The sequence below is a fragment of the Pteropus vampyrus genome, unplaced genomic scaffold (assembly GCF_000151845.1).
Source record: "Pteropus vampyrus isolate Shadow unplaced genomic scaffold, Pvam_2.0 Scaffold483, whole genome shotgun sequence".
NCBI classification, from domain to species: Eukaryota; Metazoa; Chordata; class Mammalia; order Chiroptera; family Pteropodidae; genus Pteropus; species Pteropus vampyrus.
The window spans coordinates 1,484,061-1,509,234 of NW_011889264.1; the positions used below are offsets into that span (position 1 = coordinate 1,484,061).

Below are 25,174 nucleotides of genomic sequence, written 5' to 3' on the forward strand. Positions count from 1 at the left end.
TTTGCTCTGATCGCTAAAGGGTGAGTAGGAATTATCTAGGTGAATCTCCAGGAAATTCTCTTCCAGCCAGGGGATATCTAAGCCATGCCTGAGTCTCCAGAAAGAATGGTGCTAGAAAGATGCAGGCATTGCTTAAAATGGGGATCGGGAGAGCATTTGCCTGCCAGGGCCATAAGGATGCTGTTGAGCACCTAGCTTGTATGGGTACATGGGCTCGTGTGTGTGTGCGTGTGAGTGCGAGTGTGTCCACACCTGGCCCCGCGACCACCCCCCTTCCTCACCCCACCCTGGCTTTGCCCTGCCACGTGCTCCAGTTTAAAACTCGAAGTTTACAGCGAGGAGCAGGGCCGGGACTCGCCCGTGCCGGGCCTTGCCGGCTGCATCGCACTGTCTGCACCACTGCCCAGCTCTACTTAGTACTATTAGTAGCTTGTTTTTCTAAGCCCTAAAATTCATTTTCTTTTCCCGCCTCGCTTCCAGAAAAATAAATAAAAGTGAACACATCACTCATTTAAGACGAGGAATGGAATTTAGGTTGCGTTTTTCTTTCTATTTTTATGATTAGTTAGAATTTTCCTGGGAACACCGCCAGGAGGGCATTATGGTGAGATAATGTCCTGTATTTAATCAGTGCTGCAATGGCGAACTGCGTTCTGTGGGGAGAAGCAGAGTTAACGCACCCTCCTCTGTCTCGTCTGTTTTCAGGATACGACAGGTTAGCCCGAGATGAGGACAAGGCTGAGAGGTGGCAGGGCTCCAAGCTCGTGCGCTGGCCCGTGGGTGGACAGGATGCAGCCGTGACGCCTCGCTGTCTTCATGCAGGACCCATCAGTGCTGAGAGCCCTGCAGCCCCCAAAGGAGCTGAGTGAAAAGGGCCCCCAGACTGACCAAAGTGGCTGACCTTGGCCCTGTATCCAGTGGACTCCCCTAGCGTCTTCCTCTGCGGTTTTCAAACGGCTGTTGTCCCGGACGCACTTCTTGCTTTCAAACGTGCATCTCTCTACTTTGCAACCCAAACACAGTGCGTGCGGGGGGAGCACGCGGCTTCTGAGTGAACCTGGAAGTCGGCAACAGGTAGGACCCGTCAGCTCCTTAAGTCTGCATGTGTCTGGCGCCCAGCGATCCCCAGAACCTCTGCTCGAGGTGACAGGTGGTGATCTGCAGGTTTCAGAGTACTTGTTTTCCGAGATGGCTGGTCTGTCACCGAAGAATGAAAGAATTCCTGGCCGTGGTAAAATAGAGAAGGATATCTTAGAGAGATGGCTGGGAGATGTCTGGAAGGAAGAAAATGAGCAGGGGGAAAGGAAGGGAGACGGAGGACAGGTGAATGGATGCAGATCGGCCTTTCTCTGCAGTTAGCACTGGCGGCCAGAAAGAGAGGAGCGTGTGGGGCACGCAGAGCCTTTCACGTTTACTGTCGTCCCTATTAAACGTGGCGTTTGCGGGGGCTGTCTGCTCAGGTGAGGGCAGTGCAGAGAACAGGATGCCCCGAGCAACCCATAAATAGCAGGGTGAAGACAAAGTGTTTATTACTTAGCCTCATGAAGCCCATATAAGTGCTCTCCCAGGGTGCAGGAGAGCAAGAGCGTGTGCGAGCCGGCCCGCGTGCGTCCTGGGGCCCGGAGCCCCAGACCCGCTGTGTGCGCTTGGCTTGATTCCGTGAAGGCGGCTGTTTGATGGAACGTACTGGAACAGTTCATAGCCAGCCCAGCCAACCTTGTGTGGAGACAGAGCTTTCTTTTTCTCTTTCCTTTTCCTGTTTGCAATGAGAATGAGGCCTTTCTCTTCTCGGCCCTTTGCTCTCCCCAAAGTTGTCTCACGAGGTCATTGCCAGCTGACAGTCTTCCTTTCACTGCGAGGTTTGGATGGAAACAATGCTCCGTTTTCTGGGGGCCTGGTGAGGCTCTGGGCCTAATCCTGAGCAGGCTGCCCTAAATTTAAATGGGTTATTGTTTTAGTAGGGCTGTGGTTTCTGCAGACAGTTCAGGCTATGTGATGCGAGACTTTATCCTTTTATGTGTGTATCTATATTACTATATATACACAGACCATCCATACTAAGCAGCAGAATGGGGGTTTAAGGTCATTGTGTTTGGTTTCCAGCCACATTTGGCCACTCACTAGCTGGGTGTCCTTGGGCAAGTTACTTACCCTCTCTAGCTGGGCGTCAGCACCCTCAGTGCAGACCAGTCTGTCTCTAAGATACCTTCTAGTTCAAATATTCTTGAACTCCGTGATTGCAAGCTATTATATTACCTTGTTCAACAATGAGCTTAAAAGCATTTTCTTTGAGTAGCTTCTACATCTACAAAACTGATTTCTTGGAGCAGCACAGAATATGTGCTGAATGTTCTATTGAATCTCCTGAATACGGAATTTATTGGTTTGCCAGGTGAATGGAACAGTAGTGGAAGGTTGTGTTGTCAAGTTCTAGGGTCTTGAAAAATCCTTATAGATGTACTCAGGATTGTCAGCTACAATAGTCTTTGTCAGCAGTGGGTAACATTTTGAGAATTAAGAAGCACTTTCAAAAGTTACATATTGGGAATTTCTGAATGAGGACCCAGCTCTGCAAACTCTTTCATCTGATGTGGAAGATGCATAGATAAAAGCAATTGACAAGCTAAGCTGGACTCTTTTCGATCATTATGAATAATGATCAAATATGATATCACGCTTGAGAGGCCTCTGAGGAAACTGGTAGCAAAGTCCAGCCACTGAGACACTAGGAACTCTCTGGCATAGCTAACCTCAGGCTGGTGCTGGCTGACTCTGCAGAAGCGTCACCAGAACTGTGCTGTGTGCTGGCCTTCCAGGGCGGTAAGTCGCTAGCTAGGCCAAGAAAGAGGGATTCCCTGGGGTTCTGCCAGTAAGTGCCGTGGGAATCACAGCCCTGCAGCCACTGAACTCTATTGCCAACTGCTCTGCAGATCCTTCCGAGGTGGTCTCTGCCTGAATCCCTTGTGGAAGAGCCTGACATGCTGTCTGCCTGGTTAGTGGTCTTTACCGCTTTTACAAACTCCCTCCCTACCTTCTTTCCTTCTTTTCCTCTGCAAACATTGATTGAACATATACTATGTGGCAGTCACATAATATAATCTCTATAGTATATAAGTACTCATATACTTAAATGGTTCCTGAACTAAAAGTACTTTCTGCCTTATGAGAACGACATTAAGTAGAAAAATAATTACCAATATAGTTTAAATAGAGTTATGTGCACCAAACTTGGAGAGCAGAGTAGGAACCGGGGGTCTCAAGAAAATATTTTAGGTAGCTATTGATGGGGGGGCAAGACATTTTCAGCAGGGAAAACACAGCCTGTGTGGGAATCATAGGTAGACATTTTGTGGATCGTGTGTAGGATTTGGGGAGATGAGGTTGGGTGCCACCAACCTCAAAGCAACCACAGCTTGGGTTCAGGAATATTTCTTCAATCTTAAATCCTACAGACAATTCCCCAGATTTGGACACTGTTGAGGGAAATCTCCAAATTTTGCCAGTCATTAATAAAAACTTCGATGGTCATTATTAAATCATCGGTCTCTTGGGGGTCAGTCTCTCAGGTTTTGCTTCTGGCTCTTTCTCACTATACCCTACACCTGCACCTCCACCAGGGACACTAAGTGGCATGACCCCCTTTTCAGGACTTATGTAGGATCAAGACTCTCCAAAGACTAGCCAGCACTATAGAGATTAGACGATAGAGGTTAGAAGCCCGGGCTTCTTGTGATAAGACAAGCTCCTATTAGTAGTTTTGTCTTCTAAAACTGATGTCTCAGTACCCCTGATCTCCTGAGCCTACGTATTTGACCGCCTGGACTTTCAAGACCTACTTGATAATGTTTTAAAAATCATTTCATTACCTAGATTTCTGTCTCCACTACCTTCTCTGAGTTGCCATACCTACCTGGTCCCTAAAGCCATGTCTGAGTGTGGAGCCCTAATCCTCATCTGCCCCACCAGTCCTCCCATATTCTTTTCCATGCCTAGATTAGACACTAAGACTTCATTTAGTGTCTAATCTAGGCCATATGTAATCACGGAGATGGTAAGTACAGGTATATGAAATAAGTGAAAGTCTGGCTTGGCTTATAGACATTTTTGTCCCTTACAGCTTTAAATATTTCCTGATCTTTGAACCACATTAAATATCATAATGTATTAGAATTTAGCAACAATAATGTTTATTGCTAGAAGGAGCCCAGACGGACATGAACAAAGTAATCTTGTCCATAAAAGAAAGTGTACGAATGCCACTTGCTTAGAGAGTCTCATGGGATTCTTGTCTGTCATCCTCCATTTTTAATTAGAGCTGTAATCATCTCTCAAGGGGCGTTTGGAAGCTTCATTAAATCTACCAAGTTCCCTATATTACATAAAATTGATGCTGTTTAAAATCTTAGCCATATCAAAAATAAGAGCAAGTTGGGGAAAATGTATCTGTTATCTAGGGACATCAGGTAAGGCAAGTTCCCCTTTCATTCCTATAGGACCCAGACCTTCCTGCAGTCAGCACAAAAACAGCACGCTCTCCAGCTGGTACATGTGTTCCATGCCCACCTCACATTTCTGAGTCCTTATAGTCTCCGCTCACGTCTCTATAACCTGTTGTTCAGGACCCTTTTATGACCACGAATGTCACTCATTGATGTTTTTTGCCTGATTCTAATGAGCTGGTATCCCTGCATCTGTAGAGAAGTGGGTTGCCCCATGAGTGGAGGTCACCAAGGGCCTTTCCCGTAAGCTATTCCGAGGTCAAACCCGTAGCTCTCGGGAGTGTCCCAGAACCACTCTGCTTCTGTTCAGGTTGCCATCCGAACCAGTCCACTGGGCCGAGCTTCCAGCCATGGTACCCTCGCCTCGCCATGGAGCTGCAAAGTATCGTTCAGTGTTTGTCACCTGTAAGTTACCTCACAGACCCACACCAGGCAGTTAGTCACGTGACTCTTTGAGACAGACCAGTCCTTCCAGGGTGGGGGCTGGAAGCATAGCCTTAGACCAGGGGTTCCCAATACTGGCACTCTTTGGATACTTTTTTAATTGAGTTTTTTTTTTTGTTTTTTTTATGGAGATAATTACTATTGGCGTTTTGAGCCAGACAGTTCTTTTTAAGTAGAGAGAAGCTGTCCTGTACCTTGTAAGTCATTTAGAAGCACCCTGATCTCTACCTAATAATGCCAGTGGCACCTCTGTGCCAACCAAAAAATGTCCCCAGACACTGCCAAATGTTATTGGGTGGGACAGAGACAAAGTCACCCACCAGTTGTAAACCACCACCCTATACCTCATGCAGAGCAGGGATGTGGAACTGGAATTATGTGGCTTTTCCAGTAGGAAAATGTTCTGTAGTATTTGCTGAATCTTCTTGGCCCTATCAAAAACAGGAAAGACAAGATGTAGCCGTGAAGAAAGTCACTCGACCCAAGGAAACCACAGGACTTTCCACTATTCATTGATAGTTTTTCATCCTCATTATCTTATACATCAGATAATTACTCAGATATGTTCACAGCTGTGATGTAGAGGGAAGCTAAATTTCCTTGTCCAGCCATCTCATGCCCTATTGATACACTTTATCATCGCAAAAGGTCTCATTCAATTTAAGCCCCTAATAAACATTGTTTGCATGTTATGCTGACTTAAGTGGCTCCAGTAAGCCAAGGTTTTTCAGAAACATTCTTTCTTGTGTCTCATTGGCCATTGCCACAGATTCTAGTAAAGTTGTGATGTTTCAGAAGCTGTGTCATCATTTCCCGGTGCTTCTATCACACTTCATTTCAAAGAATGCCTTTATTCCAACAAGCTCATTTGAATGAGTGGTGACTAAAAGAAACAATTAGGCCTGTGGAGATCTGTCCAGGCATACCACTTTCTTCGTGCCTAAGAAGCACAGTCTTCCAATATTCACTACAGAGTCTGCTTTCATCTTGCACAAAAAAAAATGAAAGTAAGTGAAAGGGAATAAAATATAAAGTGCATTCATTCAAAGAGAAGTCACTGAGTAGGATATTGTGTGATTTACTATGAGCTATTTAGAGACACATAAGACACAACTTCAGAGTTCCAAATCTCTTTGTCTATTAGTAGAGTTAAAATGTGGACAACATTGATAATACAAGTCAAGGGTCCTCTAACTAACCTAAGCGCCACAGGTGTTCAGAACAAGGTCACAGGAAAAGAAGATGGGTTCTTTACTCTCCAGTCCATTGCCTGGCCACAGAGTCTAGAATGCATTGTAAATGGCCCGTGAGAATGCTTCATTTCCCTCTCTGAGAGGATTGGTACAGACCAGTGGATCAGGGAAATATGGAAGACAAAGAACAGCCAGGCTTTACCGAGGCATTTGGCAACATGACAAATGACAGTTTGTCCATTTATCTCACAGGAAAGAAAGTGAAGTATGAGTTTGTTAGTAATTGGTTGACCGTAGTTGGTGTCAGTGTAGAGGGAGATGCCTGGTACTGTGACATTAAGATTTTGGGTCTTAATCCATGTGTGGTTGTCATGAAGTCATATGATGCAAAGTAAAGAACTCAACAGATTTTGATAGGCTGAGGCAATGCACCAAATCTAACAAGATGAACTGTAATGCAAGAAAATGGAAGGTCTTGTCTTAGATCCAAAAACCCATCTGCACAAACAGAGTGGGAGGGGGCCAGTCTTGGCAACAGATGTTCAGAAAGCATTTTTTTCCAGATTTTGTATGTATTATGAATCATCGGGCTACTTGTTTAAAACGTAGATTCCCAGGTGCTGCCCCCAGATTGTCAGATTCAACAAGTTTGAGGTGGACTCAAGAATCTGCATTTACTAAAGTTTCCTGGGTCATTCTGACATAGAAGCACTGTGGGCCATACTTTGCAAACCTCTGTCTCAGAGGTTTAATAGCAGGAGGATTTAACAATTGTACTGAGCAAAATATAATGAGGAGGTAAGAATGCTGCTCGTGTGCTAGGCAGAGCAGATATAAATAATTTACCTTTAAGCTTGGGCCACAACCCTTTAAGAGACAGTCAAACTAAACAGGGAGGCAAAGGGACTCAGAACTAGGTCATGTAAAGAACAGTTGAGCAAACTGGCAGTGCCTACCTCAGAAAGACTGGAGAGAAAAAGACAGGACAGTAGAAAGGTTGTCTGCATCAGGAAATAAAACTCGCTTTGTATGGCCTCACAAGATGACACTAGAACCAATGGACAAGGGTGGCCAAGGAATCAATTTTGGCTCAAAATAATGACCATCCTTCTCCTAAAGTCGGAGCTGTCCACCAGTCTGGAGGTGTTCAACCATGGACTGGAGAACCTGTTTAAATGATTTTTTTTTTTATTTAGGAAGTTGGGTAGCGAATGGAATGGTGGCATGTTAAATGGGTGGTAGGATCCAGGGAAGTTTTGTTTTCAATAGAGAATAGAGTGTGTGTAGATTTCCAAATAGAAACGGATTGATTAAAGAAGGATGTGAAAGTGATGGGGCAGGCGCGCCGTGGGAACTGGAGCAGGAAGAGAGAAACAAGCAAAGGAACAGGGGATTGGAGGGACCTGGAAGTGTTGGCCTCTAGAACTCAGGGAATATTTGCTTTAGAAGTGAGGTGGAAGAGGAGAAAGGAGGTAATGGTTAAGGATAGAAGGCATTCGATGGTGGATAACGATATCGTGCAAGGCACTGTTAGGCGATGCAGTGGGCAAGTTCATGGAAGTTGATTTCAATCATGGTTTCAAAAAACAAAGGGTTAAATCTTTTGCCCAGAGTTAAGAAAGAGTGGGGTTGGTGAGGGATTGAGGAGTGTGGAAAAAGTGTGGAGTAGCAGCTTTGGGGAATCCATCGAGTCAACAGCCATCCATGCCTGGCTTTTACATTGGAGAACTTTGTATAGGGTGCAGTCAACTCAAGTTCTTTACATCCTCAGCAGTGTTGAACAATCCACAGGCCCATGTGAGAAGAGCAGGTAGCTGGGGATAACCTCAGCTAGGAATCAGCACGGTGAACCGAAGAAAGGATACAGGAACTTAAACTTCAGGCTCACAAAGACTGATAAATACCAAGCTTTGGCTTGTCAAGGGTATTGTGGGTTTTCTGCTTCAGAGCCTGTAAACAAGCATCTATCTCCATTAAACTTAGAAATCCCAAACCCCAGAGATACCCAGAAGTACCCAGAATTTCATTTCAGGGCTGTCACCTTCGTGCTCCCATCCCGGTCATTACAGAGTTGGGGCTGTTCTGACTTTGAGATCGTACCTATGCAGTGTATGCTCTGGAAACGTTGGGTTTTTATTAAGCCCTGAGATTTTAGCACATGTGCAGACCCTATGGCCACTGTAATTTACATTAAAAGGTATAAGCAATGAAGTTTTTCATACGTTTTCTCCCATTTTTCTCATTTCGTTCCTAGTGGATTTTCAATATATTTATGGAAAACAATGACTTTCATTTGCATGAGACTTACAAGACTGATAGAATCTGAAAATTTACCATACCTGTCTTTGGCCTTGAATCCATTCGATCCGGAAATTTCTTCAGATGATACACAAATCTGTGGGTCTGTCAAAGTAGAGATCTTAAGTCTTGACCATTTGCTTCCTCATTATTTTTGCATGATCAGCTTTTAAATATTCCATAAATACTGGTAGAAACCCCTTTTTTTAAGAGTAGATTTCTTTCAGGGTAAAAGTTTTTCATAAGGAGATATAATTGGCTAAAAGTGTAGGACAGTAACTTCAGTTTTAAGAACCTGGAAAGACTGAAAAGAACCAGGATTAATACCTCTACTTTTAAAAAGCAAAATGGGAGTTTATAATGTCCTAATCTGGAACTTTTCCTGGAAAAAAATGATCACCAAATCATTTCTAGAATAATCTGTAGTGAATATAGTGTTGGGAACTTATATCACTTGACAGAACAAGTCCCGTCAAACTGATTCATTTCCTTCCATGAAAGAGTAACAAGATTTTAGTAGATTGAGAGGAAATGATAAATGTAATCTATATTTCGTTTAGCAAGATGCTTGAACCTGTTCCATCCAACATCTTGGTCAATAAATTCAGTAAATTTGGGGATTGGCATTAGATGTCCAGGGAGCAATGGAGTTCCTATCTTAGATTCCAGATTTAAAAGCACATTCTTTTTGAGAAGCCCAGTGACAGGGGAGAAGTTACTTGATCTGCTTTCAGAGGAAGAAATGATGCTAACTTACTCCAAAAGGATCCTCGAGTCCTGAAAAATTTATTCGGTATGTTTGTCATTCATGGTTTTGATTATTCAGATATGCTCAGAAGATCGGCAATGAATGTATATATTTTTATAAAAGAAAATAAATGCTGGCTGCTCACAGTCATTTATATACCCTGATTGTACAATCTTCTGAAAATTCCCCAAGAACTTCCTGACAGAATCAGTTCTCAGGCTTCTCTATCACCAAAGAAGGGGGGAAAAATAAGAGGAAACAATAACTCTGAAAGCAAGTGAGATGTGTGGAAATAAATCTGTCATACTCTGTAATTCCAAAAGGGAAAGATAACTTCTGGAAATTCTATTTCAGCCTAGGAAAGTCTATTGCTACAAATGGTGAGGATATTACATTGACAGTTATTCTTTGGATTTACATATCCCCTCTGCCGCAGGGAGCCCAAGCACCTTAATAACTCGTTGTGTCATTTTTAACTATAAATCTTCACGAGACCCCCTCCTGAGGAAATCTGGTGGGTGCTTGCATTCCTCATATTTCATTAACTTTATGGTTGGAATTAGGTATATCAGATACCTGTATATGGAGAAAGTTTGCCCTTGTAACATATCTTCATCTTATTGCCTCATTTCCCAGTATTAATATATTTAACCCAGAGCTCATTAATACCCGAAAACAATATCTTAGATTTGTTTAAGTCTCTCTAGCTCGTGCAATACTTCCACAATGATTTGATATTCACCCTTTAGACCAGAAGTGCAGACAGGTAACTAGTATCAGGATAATGTTAATCATTTCTGCTGTGTATCGTACACTTGCCAGATACCAGGCATTGTGCTAGACACTTTACATCTACCATCACATTTCATCCTCAAACAACCATGTGGAGCGTGCACTATCATCTCCATTTTACAAGAAGAAAACACTCTCTAAGGATTAAGTGACTTGTTGGAGGCCATTTGGCTCCAAGTGGCAGAGCTGGGACTCCAGCCCAAGTCTTTGGTGACCTTTCCACTCTCTAAGTTTTAAAAAAAGGTCTTGATTCTTCCAGTAGTTAAGGAGTTCTTTCATATGTTTATTTACTTTTCTATATGTTTCAATCCCTGGCTTGCAGTCCTTCTTCTTTCATGCCTTGACTGTAAGACTTGTCCATCCTGTGCTACGAGCATCACCTCTCTGATGTCCTTTCCTGAGCAGATTAGGAGGATCTATGCTCTACGTCCCAGCAAAGGACTCTCTGTTCTGCGGCTATTTGCCTTGAGAGAGAGAAGTATTAGCTGACTGACACAAGTGATTGTCCATCTACCTCGTGTTATTGTTATGCCATTTTGGCCCAGCTCACAAGCTTGTTGAGATTGTTTCTTTTAAGAAGTAATTTAAAAAACTAAAGAATCAGATCTCAGAAAAACACTCAGTGAAAGACCTAAACTTTATTCATCCATTCAGTCAGCCAGTCTTTGTTAAGCACATCTCTATGCCCAGAACTCTTTTCACCCTGGAATCATTATTAGCAATTCAGTGCTGTCATCATGGTCATCACCACCACCACCACCACCACCACCACCATCATCATCATCATCATCATCATCACCATCACCATCACCATCACCATCAACTTTATCATTATCTTCCTCTTCACTGTAAGCACATCACTGAGTACCAATTAGCACTGTGGGCATTTATGGAGATGTGGACAGTGTGTACTCCATATGGTGCCTATCCTTGGGGAAGCAGGTGGAGTAACTCATAACATGAATACAAATGTATTCATAAATGCGTGTGCATTTCCACATCATCACAGGTATTGAGTAGTGTAACAAATGGATCTTGTCTATGTTATTTTGGTGCCTGGAGAGTTGTAAACTAATCCAGGAAATCTGCCCAGAGAGCTGAATATGAGAAGCAGGGTGGGGTCAGCTCAAACATTGGGCCTCGGACAGGGTCCTCATGAGGATGTGAGCCTGAACTAGACTCAAGGATGGGAAAAGTACTTGACACACACCTTCTTCCAGATCTTGAAAGTTGCCATAGTAAAAGACCTAGAACCCTTCTCTGTTCTTTACATAATTCCCAGCCCCCTTTATCAGCTCTCTTCACCATTTTGAGCTTTAGCTTGGCAGACTGGATAGTGTAGGATCCATGATAAGGCATCTCTAACCCGCAGTGGGGCGTTTGGAACCTGTGCTCCACCTCACTCTTTTGTACTTTAAAGCAGCCATGGCCCCATAAATATTCATGGCAATGATAATAATGACACTGAAACTCTCAACACCACTTTATTTGGGTTCTAAAACCACAAAAATCATTTAATTGACCACCAGAGCTACCTGCCTAATTGACAACTCAGAACAGTGAGTCCTTGACCTATAACATTTGGAAGTTTAAAATTAGAACTGGTACAAAATATTTAAAAGGCTCGTAGAAGCTTCTGGATTCGGCATGTCTGAAAATGATTAAGATCCTGACATGCCTAAAGGGACATATCTATAACTGGACCTCCCTCATCAGACGCCCCTGCCAGCTTTGTTCACTGAAAAGATCTCCAGAGGGTAACCCCACATCGGAATTCTCTCTTTACTGGCTTCAAGGGCCATTTTAACAGACACAGTACTGCAAATATTTCTCAAGAAATAGGAATGCATCTGAATACTGAAGACCAGTAGTACTATTTTAATGTTGAAGGTCTCATCTCTAGATATTTCTAAGGTCTTCCAACAGGATGCTATATTTCTGGTTTTCTGTATAACTCAGTGGTGAATATGCCCATTCAAGCGCTTATGTCCTCCTGGTTGAGTCCCAACCTATACGCGTGTTGGGGATTATAAGTTCACTCCTAAGTAATGATTACTTGATCTCATTCTTGCATGACCTTCCTATATGTCCTTCCACCTCAAGGTCCCACCAGGATATGACAGCGTGGGGTGAGAGGGGGGAGCCAAAGCATGAAAGTCCACCTTCTGCCCTGTGGCCCAAGCGAGCCAGTCTCGGATTCCCCGTTCTTTCACCCTCTGGCCTCACTACCTTGCGGTCCACTTTTGAGGCACTTTCCAGGGACATTGAATCCACCTTTCTGTAAGAATAAATACAGTTTGAGGCTCCCATGTCTTCATTAAACATTTCCTCTAAACTGCATGCTTTGGCTCTGCGCCCATGTGCACCCAGAAAGCTTTCCCAACCCCAGAGCCCTGTCACATAGTTCCGAATATAAATAGCCCTTTGAAGAGGCAGGAAGTACCAGGGCTGAACTCTGCCCTGCTCTGCCCCCAGCTCCCTAGGTCTGGGGCTGGAAGGATGCTAAGACGTCTCCTCAGCCCCTGACAGAATGAGGAGCAGTGGCAGAGAAAAGCCAGAAGCCAATTTCATGTGCTCCCTTCAAGCAAGGACAAGAGCTCCTGGGACCTATGATCTGGCTGTGGGGAAGGGAGGGCACCACAGCCCGCAAAGGAACCGTGGGGGGAGGGGGGAGACTGGAAGAGGAAAGGCTGAAAAACAAACAAACAAACAAACAAACAAACAAATAAGGTGTGTTTGACCAAACCCCTAACACCTAAATCTCCAAGTCCACTGGAGCAGGAAATTGAGTGGCTGGACCGGGCTGCCTTGCTATGCCCTCTCCCCACCCTTGGCCTGCTAGTTTTTTGGTTTTTTGTTTTTTTTTTTTTTCCTTTAGAAATCTCGAATCTATAGAGAAAGAGGAAGTGTATTTTTAAAATAGAGGGAAGACTCACTGGCCACAGATCTGAAAGAGATTGAAGGGGGAAGAAAAGCTGGTTGAAAGAAAAGGAAAAGGCAGCCCAGAAGTGTGTGTGTGTGTGCGCGGGCGCGCGGGCGCGCGCGCTTCTGTGTGTGTGTGTGTGTGTGTGTGTGTGTGTGTGTGTCCCCAAGACAGTCTATGAGACAGCCTACAAGGAAAAAGAAAACAAAGGAAAGTGTGACACGAGAAAGAAATAAGTGGAAGAAGGCGTGAGTGGAGGGGGAGGGGGCGGGCGCGGGCGCTGGAGAGGCGGAGAGGATGGGTGCCGGAATGCAGGCAGAGCTGGCTGGGAGGGAGGGAGGGAGGCCGCACATGTGTGAGAGAGAGACAATGATGTCAGCATTTCCTTCTGGGTTGGTCACGTGGCCCTTGCCAGGTAAACAGACTGGAAATAGACTCCATAAAGGCAGCGCCTGCTGGGGGAGGGTGGGAGGCGCTGGCGCTTCACCCTTTCCTCTCCCTGCGTCCTAAACAAGCCGACTTTCATGTTGGCGACAAGGTGGTCTCCGAGTGGAATTGCATTTTTACGAGCCCGGGAATATGACTCAGGGAGGGAAAGCTATTTGCTTTTATAATTAGCTCAAGGAGTTTAGAGACATTTTGATTTTAAAAAAGAATGGAAGTGGGAATGAATGTAAATCTAAGCTCATATGCTGTGAGCGTCCGGGATGGGGGATGGCTTATCCTCACTGGCCTCCTTGGGAAGGTGGTCAGATGGGGTCTAGATTCAGGATGAATTGGAAAGCTGCAGTTTAGAACGAAAGGATCAGATGCTGTTATTATCAACATTAGGGGAGGGGGGAATGCTAACAGACTCGAGAAGAATATATTAAAGAAGTTTGATACAGTTCAGTATGTGACCGTGATGCCACAGGGAGGAACTGAGACCTCAGGAAAGAGATTAGGTGAAGAAAAGACAAGCCCCTATGACTTTCAAGCAGAGTTTTTTCCAAAATGATATAAAACAATCCCCAACCAAAACATGGCAGGGGCTCAAGGCATTTTCGAATGGCAAAGTCATGTCCGGAAACTATCTGATAAGCAAAGTGGATGGACCAGGTAATCCTTCCACCTGGAAAACTCCAGAGTCCAAAATGGTGGGAGGTGGGGGCAAGTATGTGGCTCTCTCTTCAAATTCCAGGAAATAGAGCCTTCACATCTATGATGAAATAGCTTATTTAGGTCATTCTTTGAATAATTTTGAATTGAAAGGATCTACTTTATTTTGATCATAATTTTCTATGTCCTTGTGGAAATCTGGCCAAAGCCTGTAGGAAGGACAGTGACTGACTGTCTTAGTTTTCCAGGGTTTATGGGGGTCCTGGGATGCAGTTTTAAATCTAGGACAGTCCTGGGCAAATTGGGAGCAGTTGGTCACTGTTGTGAGAGGCCCAGTCTAGACAGAAATAACAAGATAACTCACCCCCTACCCTGCTCCACTCATAAAACAAAACACTTTCATTCTAGTTTATTCCTCTCTCCTCATTTCTTTCCGTCAACTTTCCTCCATCCATTTACAGCAGGGACCACCGCGAGACTAATTTGAGTACATGTAACTCTATATATGGACTTAGAGCTGGTAGAACACAGCTAAGTTGAACAGTGGGCTTTATTTGCACCTGAGGATAAAAGGAGGGGATAAAAAACTGTACATCTTTGCAGCTTCTCCCCCACTTTCGCTAATTTGGTGGAGAGAGGGCGAGTCCATCAATGCCACAAGTATACTTTCAGCCCCTGGGTTGAAAGATAGATATTTGATACCCTTCTCCGTTAACAAAATACGTCACTCTGACAAGACTCCCAGCCCGGAGTTATTTTTGCAGCATTATGTAATTGGATTGCCTGGTCAGGAGTACTTCCTTAACAAGGCTTTCAGCAACACTTTCGTGTGGGCCTGGCCAGTCCTGACCAGTCACACACACTGGCTTCAGCCCCAGTCAACCCAGCTAAACGCAAGGAAGAGACATCAGACCCCACCACTGACCTGCCCACTGCATCCTCTTGCTGGAGAGCACCCAGAGGAGCACTTCAGGGCCTGGTGGCACATGCAGAGGCCAGAGTCAGTGGAAGACTCTCCCACAGCCGAATTTCAATATAGACGAAGCAAGCATATTTCTTCAGAGGGGTCCGCAGGCGTGCTGCCACACATACCCTTCCCTGCCCCCACAACCAGGAGACCCCAAATCCTGCCATTTGGATGTTGCTGCCCTCTCCCCAGTTTTCTGGATTTCCTCATATTTGTTCATGAGTAACTGGTCAGCTGATCATCCCTTCCTGTTAGCCTTGCTGACTCACAGAACTTAGGAACTTGTCTGAGCTTCAGACAATAAGAAAATTTACAAAGGAAAACAAAAAGCCTGGTATGAACTTCCCCTGGTATAGCTAGCACAGGTCTGCTAGTCCAGGAGTGCACTGGGCAATTGCTTCAGGGGTGATGGTATGTTGCTGTCAACTTGGGGAATCATTTACATTGTAGTATTTCATTGTCATTTCTGTTTTCTGGCCTTTAGAGAACATCCACCATGACTTTCAGTGGTGTGTCTCCCAGCTCTGAATTGCGCTCTGAGTCCCTATCAAAACCAGAGCACCCTTCCCCAGAATATTTTTCTTTCCATTCCCTCAGCCCGTCTGTACTGTATATCTCTTTTATTTTCTCTTGTGTCCTTGGTTCTCTTGACCTTGACCCCAGACAGACAGTGTAATAGAAATAGCTTTAAAGCCAGATGGATCTGGGTTCGAATTCAAGATAAGCCACTTCATAGCTGTGTGATCTTAATCTCCTGCTCTGACATAAGACTAATAATACCAGGTTTCCAGGGCCACTGGGAGAATTAAATGTAGCTACATGTAAATTACATGCAGGTGTCAGGGAACTAACACATAGTAGGTGCTCAACAAATGTTGGGCCTTCAGGAAGGAAGGGAGGGAGGAAGAGAAAAGGGTCATTTTGCCAGACTCCTAAGAGCTAACGCCCATCCTCTTTACTATATCACCGATCTCCTGCAGGAATGCCCTTTTTAAGGGTGCTGAATTGAATCTCACCATCATTGGGGGACGAAGGGAGATCAAGAGAGAGCAGGAAAAGGTGTTCTTGGTCCCAGGCTCCCAGCACAGAGTCCCTGGGATAGAGACCCCCATGGCTGTTTCTTTTTTGGAAAACTTTTCCTACCTGAAAATCTGGCCCCCACCTGCCCCCTTACAGTCAGGTTTTCCCTGCAGACCCCTCCATGCTGGGCACCAAGTTGAATGTATTTGCTTTGATTTTGCCTGCGCCAAATTGCAGGGGCCACCAAGTACCCAGAGCAAAGGAACAAGGGATGAGTGTGGTTTCTCCCCAGGTGTCCAATTTTGTGAACCTTGAATCTGTTGCAAAGGAGGATTCACTCCAACTCCACAGCAGGAACAAGCAGGAACCCACAGGTCAGGGATTCCAAAGGCAAACTGAGGTGCAGACAGCCACAGGCAAAATAATGGAGGCGACAAGGAAGGAGAGGTTCCTTGGAGGGCAGGGTGGAGGTGGGAAGAGCCAGCAACCATCCGCACCTCATCCTGAAATGAACAAACGTCAAAAAGCCCGTTAAGTTGGCTGTACCTGGAAGGGGACAGGGCGGGGTGGAGGAGAGCCTGTGGCAGCGCCCACCACTGTTCCAGTTGGCAGGAAGCCCTTCCCTGAAGACTGTAGGTTTAACCTTTAGCATTCAAGTGTCGGGGCTTAAGTGTCGTTATGAGCAATTCTTCCGGCTACAGCGTTCCCAGACTGCGGGAAGAGGGGTCGGCACAAATCTGCCTGCTTTCTTTTCCCTTCCCAGACAAAATGAGACAGAGGGCGACGTGCAGTACCAAACACCCGGACACAGGCACTGGTCGCGTCCGGCCCTCACTAACCTTAAACATCCACTCCCACCTCCATGGCCAGCCCATTCTCTGGCTGGCCTCATGGCGAGCAGGGCCCCAGGGTTTTCTCCACTCCCAGCTCTCCGCGGGCTGCAGGGTGCAGAACAGCCTCCTCAGGCCTCAACAAGGAGCAGCTGCCTGGGAACCCTGCCTCATGTCCTCCTGCATTTGGGTTCAGGACCCCCAGCTGTCCCCGACCCGTTGACCCTGTGTCCCCCACCTTGGTGCCCTGCAGGACGGGGTTGGAGCACCTGTGTTCCAAAACAAACTGGCCAGCCCGGTGAGGGCGGTGGAGAGGGAATCGAACCACTAGCGGCCGAGCTGGAGAGTGGGCAGTGAGCCGAAGGCCCACGCAGGGCCTGGGCAGCTCAGGCCACCCACCGGCACAAGGTGCGGCCGCCGCTGTGCCTAACCCTTTCCAGGTGGCTGCTGGGGCCAGGCCCCCAGCCAGGTGGTTTTTCTGGGGGACGTCCCGAAGGGGCTCAGTAGGTGATGGAATTGCTCCGCAGGGGGCCATTTTCCCACCCTAGGGAGGGGCAGTGGGGCCATGCTGTGCGCGCACCTGTGAGGGGCGCCCGGGTCCTGGCGCAGCATTACTGCGCCGGCTTAGCTTCCCCAGCCGGCCTCGCCAGGGCCCTGAGCGCTCCGGCTTCCTCTCCAGAGCCCCGAGCCCCGAGCCGGTGGAAGAATAAAGGTTTCCTCGAACTGGGACTGGATGTGCAAGGCATTAGGGATGCGCGCCTGTCTCAGTGAACTGAGGGTCGGTGTCTGAGGAAACTGTTGGGATCTCTAAGGTTATGGATCTAGGGGAGGAGGGAACAGAGCCTCCTCGCTCAAACGCCCAGCCCTGGGGGCAGGAGAGCAGCCAAGAAAAGGGCGCACCCTTTGCCTCTGCGAGGAAACTGGCGTCGAATGTCCCTGTTGCCCCGCTGAGTCCTGGAATTAAACGAGGAGGCGGCCGCACCCACAGGGGGCCACTGCCCTGCCCTCTCCCCTGGCTCAGTCTGGGTCCACAGGACACGCGGCGGGGCGCCCAGCTAACGGGAGCCCCAGACTGTGGGTCCCAGGCCTGGAGAGCACCGGATCCTGGGAGTCCGCAGTGCCGCACCCTGCCCTCCACCCTCCTGCCTTAACCAAACACTGGCTCCAAATTTCATGCCATCCGCGTACAGGAAAGATCTGATTCGCCTTTTTCTCTATTTCTAAGAATGAGAAACAAACGAATTAGAAAATTTTTGCTTTGGAAAAATATCTGTTCGATGTTGTTTAGTGCTTAAATTGTCCTTGGAATTTTTTTCAGCTTCATTTGGAAAAGAAAAAGAAAGTTGATGCACACCTCAAACCGTGTTTCTTTTTAAACCGTCCCCTTAGACGTGCAGTCGGTTACTGCAGATATTTTTCTGGGGCAAAGAGAGCAAAATGGAATGGGAGGGAGGATGAGGACTGGGAATCTCTCATTTTAAATCCCATTACTGGCTTTGAGGACAGGCACAAAAAAAAAAAAAAAAAATCAGGAAAAGATCGTTCGTCCCCCACTGATTTCCTTCACTTCAAAGATTTCCCTCGCCCCTTATATCAGAAATATTATGGCGCTAGGTATTTCTCAAGGAAAAAAAGAGGCACATGTTCCTTCAGAATATGTACACTGTATAGGTCCCTTTTTACATTTCTAGCAAAAAAAAAAAAAAAAGGGAGGGGGGAGGTGGATGGGTGGGTAAGGCACTCAATTCTCTGGCTATTAAACAAGCCATGCCTGCAAGAAATGCAGGCATCCGAGGATTGCTCAGCCACGCATCTCTCCATTAGCACACACCGGTGTGGCTGTGTGTCAACAATGCACGTGCTACCGTGCTACCGTGGGTACCCACCTACTCCCCACGCCAGCCCTAGCCGGCTCTGTGCAGATGGGCTCAGTTGCCGGCTTGCAGCCCTGCTCCCAAGCCTGTGCTTCTCAAGGATCCCTTTTTCTGCCTCAGGGTGGCAAGTTGGGAACCTCAATCCACCCCACCAAATTCTGCCCTTGGAAATCCCTAAAGCGAGGTAGTTGAACCCAGGGTCTCTCGCCCTCGAGTTGTCCACTTTGTTGCGTTGAAATGAGGGTATTTCCCTCCCTTCCTCACCTGCCTCAGGCTTAAGGTGTTGTGCAAACTTCTGGTACCAGGTCACCAAAAGGGAAGCCAGCGCTTGCTGGTGGTGCGGGCAGAGCGGAACCCAGAAGAGCCATCAGCTCGGAGGCGCCTCCTGCCCCAAGGTTGGATTTCAGATTTCCATTGCAAAGGAGTTAAGGAAACTGGGAATCTGACTCAAACTCTGGAACTGACTAATTGCCCTGCATTTTCACAATGCGCCATGTATTCGAAATGAAGGGCAGGCTTTATCGCTTGGAACTCTTTCAAGGACCCGGGCACTCCAAGTTTGGGGCTAATTCTTTAAAGGTTTTACTTCTGAGAAATAGGGGTGGGGGGAGAATGAAAGAATGAAACATACCCACAATCCACGTACTGAGATGGCACTCAAGAGTAGGTTGTGGTCTCTTTTGAATCCGGAGTTCAAAAGGGAAAAAAAAAAAAGGCTTGTTCCCTCCCCCTTGCCCCAGGGATGAAACCTCTCTAGATTCGAGCGGCCAATTTGGTTTGATTTCCGCGGTTTGGAGCCTCTGGTGGGGTTAGGGGGGGCGGCAGGACTCTAAAGACAAACCTCAGCTGCCTTCTGGACCAGCTGGTCCGCTCTTGGCCCTGGAAGCAGAAGCTGAAATCGGGGTGATTCGCCCTTACTCTGGAAGCTGGAGGGAGCGTCTGGGGAGCGCATCGCCGAGCCTCCCGGCCGTGCCCTACACGCCTTGCGTGTGGACCTCCTCCATCGCTCCTCTGCCTGTCTACTCTCAGCGGCCCCCCCCTCCCCGCCACCTGCCTCCTGTCCCCCAGGGACCCAGCTCCCCTTTCTCTGTGTCATTCTGAGCCAGTTCTTTTCTCATCCCAAACTCCTTCTTCTTGGAGTAACTTTCCAAAAGAACCGTCGTCTTCCTAAAGTCCAACCTTGTGGGGATGATTTTGGAAAGCTCTTTCTCAGTTAAAGCCCTTTTTGCAGACGCCGTGTGTGCGCGCCCCTACAGTCCACCAGAGCATCACCTGGGCACTGAGCCCCACAACCTGGTGCGCCCGGCAGCGCAGTGCAAAGCAAATGGGGACTTAAGACGCTTTGCTCTTTTCCAAAGAAACACCTCAGAAACAAATCTGAATTTGGTTTTTGGTTATCTTTCAGGCGTGAAAAATATTTTGACAAAAGTATTCTCCAGGCTGCCTGAGTTGGGGGGTGGGGAGCTTTTGACCGAAAATGTGGGCACAAAGCAAGAAGCTGCATGTAATGGACACCACTGTGTACATCCACTCACAGCTGTGAGGAGTGTGACTGGGGTCTCATGGGCTGGTGCCAACATCCAGATCCCCCCATCTTGCCGAGGGCACCCCTGTTTTCTGCAAAAGGGGAGCAATTTTTACCCGGCCCCAGCTGCTCACCCTCTGGCGCATTAAGAGCAAACTTTCTGATTTAGTGGTTAAGGCTCGGGGGCGCAGTGGTTTAACAGTAGGACAGAGCTACGGATGGAGCAATTCAGACACTCAGAATAACCTCACCCGCACCCCTAGGAGAAAGGGGAACTGTTCCATTTGTCTGGGGGTCAGGAGGTGGACTCGGGGGTGGGGGGAGGGAACGGATGGATGAAGTGCCAAGTGCCGCGCCTGGCTGCCTCTCCCTCCTGTTTCTCCCTCCCTACCTCATCTTCTGCTATTTCCAGAGGCAGGAGAAAGGTGATCTCGGACTTGACCCCTAAATCACAGCTGCTGGTGGCTGCACCTCGCTTGGGGATGAGTGCAGCCTCTTCCCTGGGCTCGGGCAGCTTAACCCTTTCGTGCCCGCGCGCTCGTGGGCCGGTGGCAGCGGCGCCTCTGACCCCGGCACAGCGAGCAGCCCGCCTCCTCGGCGCGGCACCTTGGATCCCGCGAGGAGACCACAAAAGGGCTAGACTGAGGGGCGCTGCGAGCCTGGGGCATGGGCAGGGCGGCCCGGAGCGCTGCCAGAGAGCCCAAGGAAGAGCCGGAGTTAGCGGAACGAAGAGGGATGTTTGGATCGTGTTAACTAGCCAGACAGATGCACTTCGGCATGTCTGCATTTATGGAATCCATATGTTGTCGTGGCAAATGAAAGGACAGTAACACGTACATACAATAGACTTAGAATAACAATACACATTCAAAAAGGAACCTGCACATTCTTCACCCTGCAACTCTTCCCTTAGATCCAGCTCTAGAGTTGTACCGGGAGAGGCATCCTTTCTTTCAACCTCCCCTGCCTCCACACGGGATTTTCTTTTTCTTCCTCCCTTTTTTTTTTGGTGAGTGTGTGTTGTATCCCCTAAACCCCCAGCAGAAGAAACCCAGGGCCCAGAAGCTAGGCTCTTTGGAAGTAAGATCTCCTAAGATCCTCTTCACCTCTCTTTCCCCTTAAGACTGGCCCATCGCACCTTGGACCAAATAATAGCTGATCACAGTGCAACCTCAGATTCTGAAAATCGCAGGGGAGCAGATTCTTACTCAAATTCACCATCCACATCTTCATCATTAAACCAACACGTCTATGTTATATTGAAGAAAAAAAAAAAGTAACTTCAAACAGATTTGGAAATAAAAACCCCCAGCGAGAGAGCACACACATAGCTCTGCATACTACCTTCATTTATGTACACCTTGTATATTTGTGTGCACATCTATATTCACACACACAGAGATACAAAGACATCTAAAGTCATTCACATGTATATTTATGTACCCATTTATACATATATCTTTGTGTTTATATATGTATATATCCATTCCTTTGAGCAAGAGGCAGAGAAATATACACATCAATGCAATATTTAGCCTACATTCCACTTTCTTTCCCTACTGTAAATATCTTCAAAACAGACTGGTCTAAAATTTTCTGCCCTCTTGCCAGCTAAATGAAGGATTTAGGTTCTGAATTTCTTGGTTCCTTTTTTCATTTTGTACATAAAATAATCCATATAGATGCTGGATTATCGCCTAAGCATAATTCAATCATAGAAGCTTGGTATCTCTCCTCCTTATAACGAATTCACTCAGTAAAATTAGCATAAGTATTTACCAGATTAAGCTGACATTTTCCTATATTGCTACACGAAATACATTTATATCCAGAATTTCCCCCAAATAGCCTAGACCAGTGGAGATACTGACTTTCTCCGCGCTGTTCTGTACAATAAGAAACAAGCTACAAGTTCGCTTCTAGTACTATTTACATTTTTAAAAGAAATTAAATACATAGCATTTAAGTGAGTTTTCAAGATCTACAAGGAGAAATTCAATTCTGCTACATCTTAAAAAAATAAACTAACAGATTTATGCAGATTCGTGAAGACAGATAAATAGGAAGCAAATATACTCCTGAGGGTCTGAACAATTTTCCTTACCTGATGTATTATGGAAAAATTCAGATTTATCAGTCTTCCTTCAGTCAGCTACATTTTACACTGACCTGCACTTTGGACTGAAAGGGAAAAAAAAAAAAAAGATTAACTGTTGCCAATGAAAATTTTAAAATAATAATCAGAAACTGGACAAACTGAAGGTAAAAATATACAATGGCTGCAATAAAGATAAATATTTATTTAATCAAAGTAGAAGTTGTGTTTGGACTGTAGGAATGTTTCATCCTTCCCTTAAAAAAAAAAAAATCAAGAAAGAAAAAAGCCAGAGTCTTTGCAGGCTCCTGGAGAGTTCCCATTGTGCAGGGCTATCGAGAGCCCAGAATGGCATTAACCTCACAAAAGACACATTGTGCAGGGGACAAAAAAAAGCCCCTTCTTCTACAATAACTTTTAGCTTTTTTATTTTTAGAAAATGACAAAGGTTTTGCAAGCACTGACTGGTGAAACCTGTAGCAAGCCAGGCTGGACTTGGCTTTATTGATCAACTGTCCCGCATGGAAAAGCAGCCAGGAAAAGTTTGAATGGCAATCCAGATTTGGCTCATAGAGAGGAAACCCCTGATTTTTCTAAATGTATTTTCTTTTTTTTTTTCTTCTAAATAAAACAGCATTATTCCCAGAGTGAATTCAGAAGGATTAGATGAGGTAACTGCAAAATCTTAAACCGTTTTTCTCCCCCTGGTCTTGACTAAGAAGCTGCACGCTCTTAAGAACACTGGAAAATCTCTCAAAATGAAGAATTCCTTTTTAATCAAACAGATTTCCCGATTAATCTCCAAATTCCTTCTAAAATAAATAATCCATCTAGGCTAGGGCAAAAATATTTTTTTCTAAGAAAAATAAGTTTTAGTGCGTGCTGTCTACCTGATGTTATAGGGTGTACTAATAATGCCTTCAAAAACATAAATGTTATTTTTACCTTTGTTTGCAGATCACTTAAAGTGCAAATTGCATTTTATTTTATTCCAGACATTGTAATCTCAATGGTACTAGTTCATATTTAGAACTTACATAAATACATACTTGTCATTTAAAAAAATCTATTGCTGTAGGAGTGACGCTAAAGCTTGGATTTGAAGGGGGGGTGGGAGAGAGAGACTGGGGGGTGGGGGTGGAGAAAGAGGTTGAGAGAGAGAGAGAGAGAGAGAGAGAGAGAGAGAGACTGACTCTTGTTCTTTTCTGCGTTTGTTTGCTTGCTTTTTGGAGGTACCGTACACCCGCCTAAGTGATGGCTTTGATGTACTGGGAATCGGTACAGTAGCAGGGTCCCTGGCTGCTGTCTTTGATTCCAGGGATCTCCTTTGGGCTCTGGTGGGATGTACTGCTCCTAGTCTTTATCTGAAATCCATCCTCTCATTTCAAGCCCTTTGGCTTCGAGATTCTGCTCCAAACTCTTGGAGGTAGCTGCAAGACTTTTTTTTTTTTTTTTTTTTTGGCATTAGGGAAGGGGTATGTAATTTCCCCCCTTTCTCCACTCTAGACCTTTCCTCACTATTTAAATATATTGGCTCTCTTTCTTACGAATTTAGTCTGAAATTATTTTTCACTGCCTTTATTACATCCCTGCTTTTGATGGCAAAATAGCTTCCTGCATTTTGAAAACATCTGCTTTCCAGGTTTTACACAAGAAAATTGACTTTACTTTTCTCTAAAGTCCAGAAAGGTAGAAAGTTGGACTTGTTTCCAAGTGCAACTTTTCCTTTTCTTGTGTTTCCTTAAGTTACCCCCTTTCAGTTCTGATTCACTTTCCCCTTTTATTTCTTCTAATCGTCACTCACCTCTTCCCCTCTTTCTAAAGGTCCAGAAATTGATTGTCTTATATTAGAAGACAAAATTAACATATTATATATATTGTCTAGTCTATGGTACGTGTTAAAGTTTCTCCATATTTTATTTGTCCTCCGATTTGAGAGGTAATTTTCCTCCTTTAAAAAAAAATCTCAGATTTGCAATTTAAAGTGGCCTCTATTCTAAGTCTCTGCTGCTTCTCTGCTCTTTCACTTAAATCTTTGCTTTAAGCTGTCCCACTCCATTATTGCCCCCCTTGCTCCTCTCTTCTTTGAAGATGCTCTCTTCCTACTTAATTTAAACACTGCTGCATCTGCCAAAAAATAAAAAAGAAAAAAGAAAAAGAAAAAAGAAAAAAGAAAAATAAGAAGAAAAATAGGAAAGAAAAAAATCTTTAAAAAAATCTTAGGTTCCTATTGTTGCTTCTCTGCATTTCACTTCTCGGCGTGTGTGTGTGTGTGTGTGTGTGTGTGCGTGTGTGCGTGTGCGTGTGTGTGAGTGTGTGTGTGGTGTGTTTTTAATACATGCATAAACTTTTGGTGCCTCTCTCTCTCTTCCTGGGCTCTTCTCCCATCCTCTCTTCCTGCTCTCCTCGCCCTGCTCATCACTTTCCCCTGGTTTTTTTTTTTTTTTTTCCTCCCTTCCTCCCCTCTGCCTCCCTCCACCTCCCCCTTTTCTTTTTTGCTGAATCTTATTGATCCAGAAGGTGGCTAATTAGCCCTTCCCGTCGTGCCTGGGTAATGAAGCACATGCGCACTGAATTAATCACAGCCATTTTTTGCAGGAAACTAATTAGCAGAATAAAGATCCAAAGACTTTTTTTTCTTTTCACTCATCAGCTCCCACTTCCAGCGCGTCCCCTCCGACCGCTGCAGCCGCCGCCGCCGCCGCCTCCTCCTCCTCCTCCCGGCCGCAGCCGCCGCCGCCGCCGCCTGCTTTGCATCCCAATTACAGCCTAGAGCCGCTGCCGCCGCCGCCGCCGCTTCTCCTCCGTGGCCCCTGCCCGCTCCGGGGGCTGTAAACTCCCCGCCAACCATGCTGCTCGGCGGCAGCG

General features: G+C 45.9%; 1 long non-coding RNA gene across 1 annotated transcript; it reads right to left on the reverse strand.

Annotated features, from left to right (window-relative positions):
- Window positions 1–529: 529 nt before the first annotated feature.
- On the reverse strand, window positions 530–25,043 carry LOC105307212. The gene is made up of 4 exons (XR_897193.2): window positions 22,316–25,043; window positions 14,921–16,485; window positions 8,476–8,539; window positions 530–5,929 (listed from the first exon to the last, which is right to left on the reverse strand). It is a non-coding gene; the product is annotated as an uncharacterized LOC105307212 (long non-coding RNA).
- Window positions 25,044–25,174: the final 131 nt, after the last annotated feature.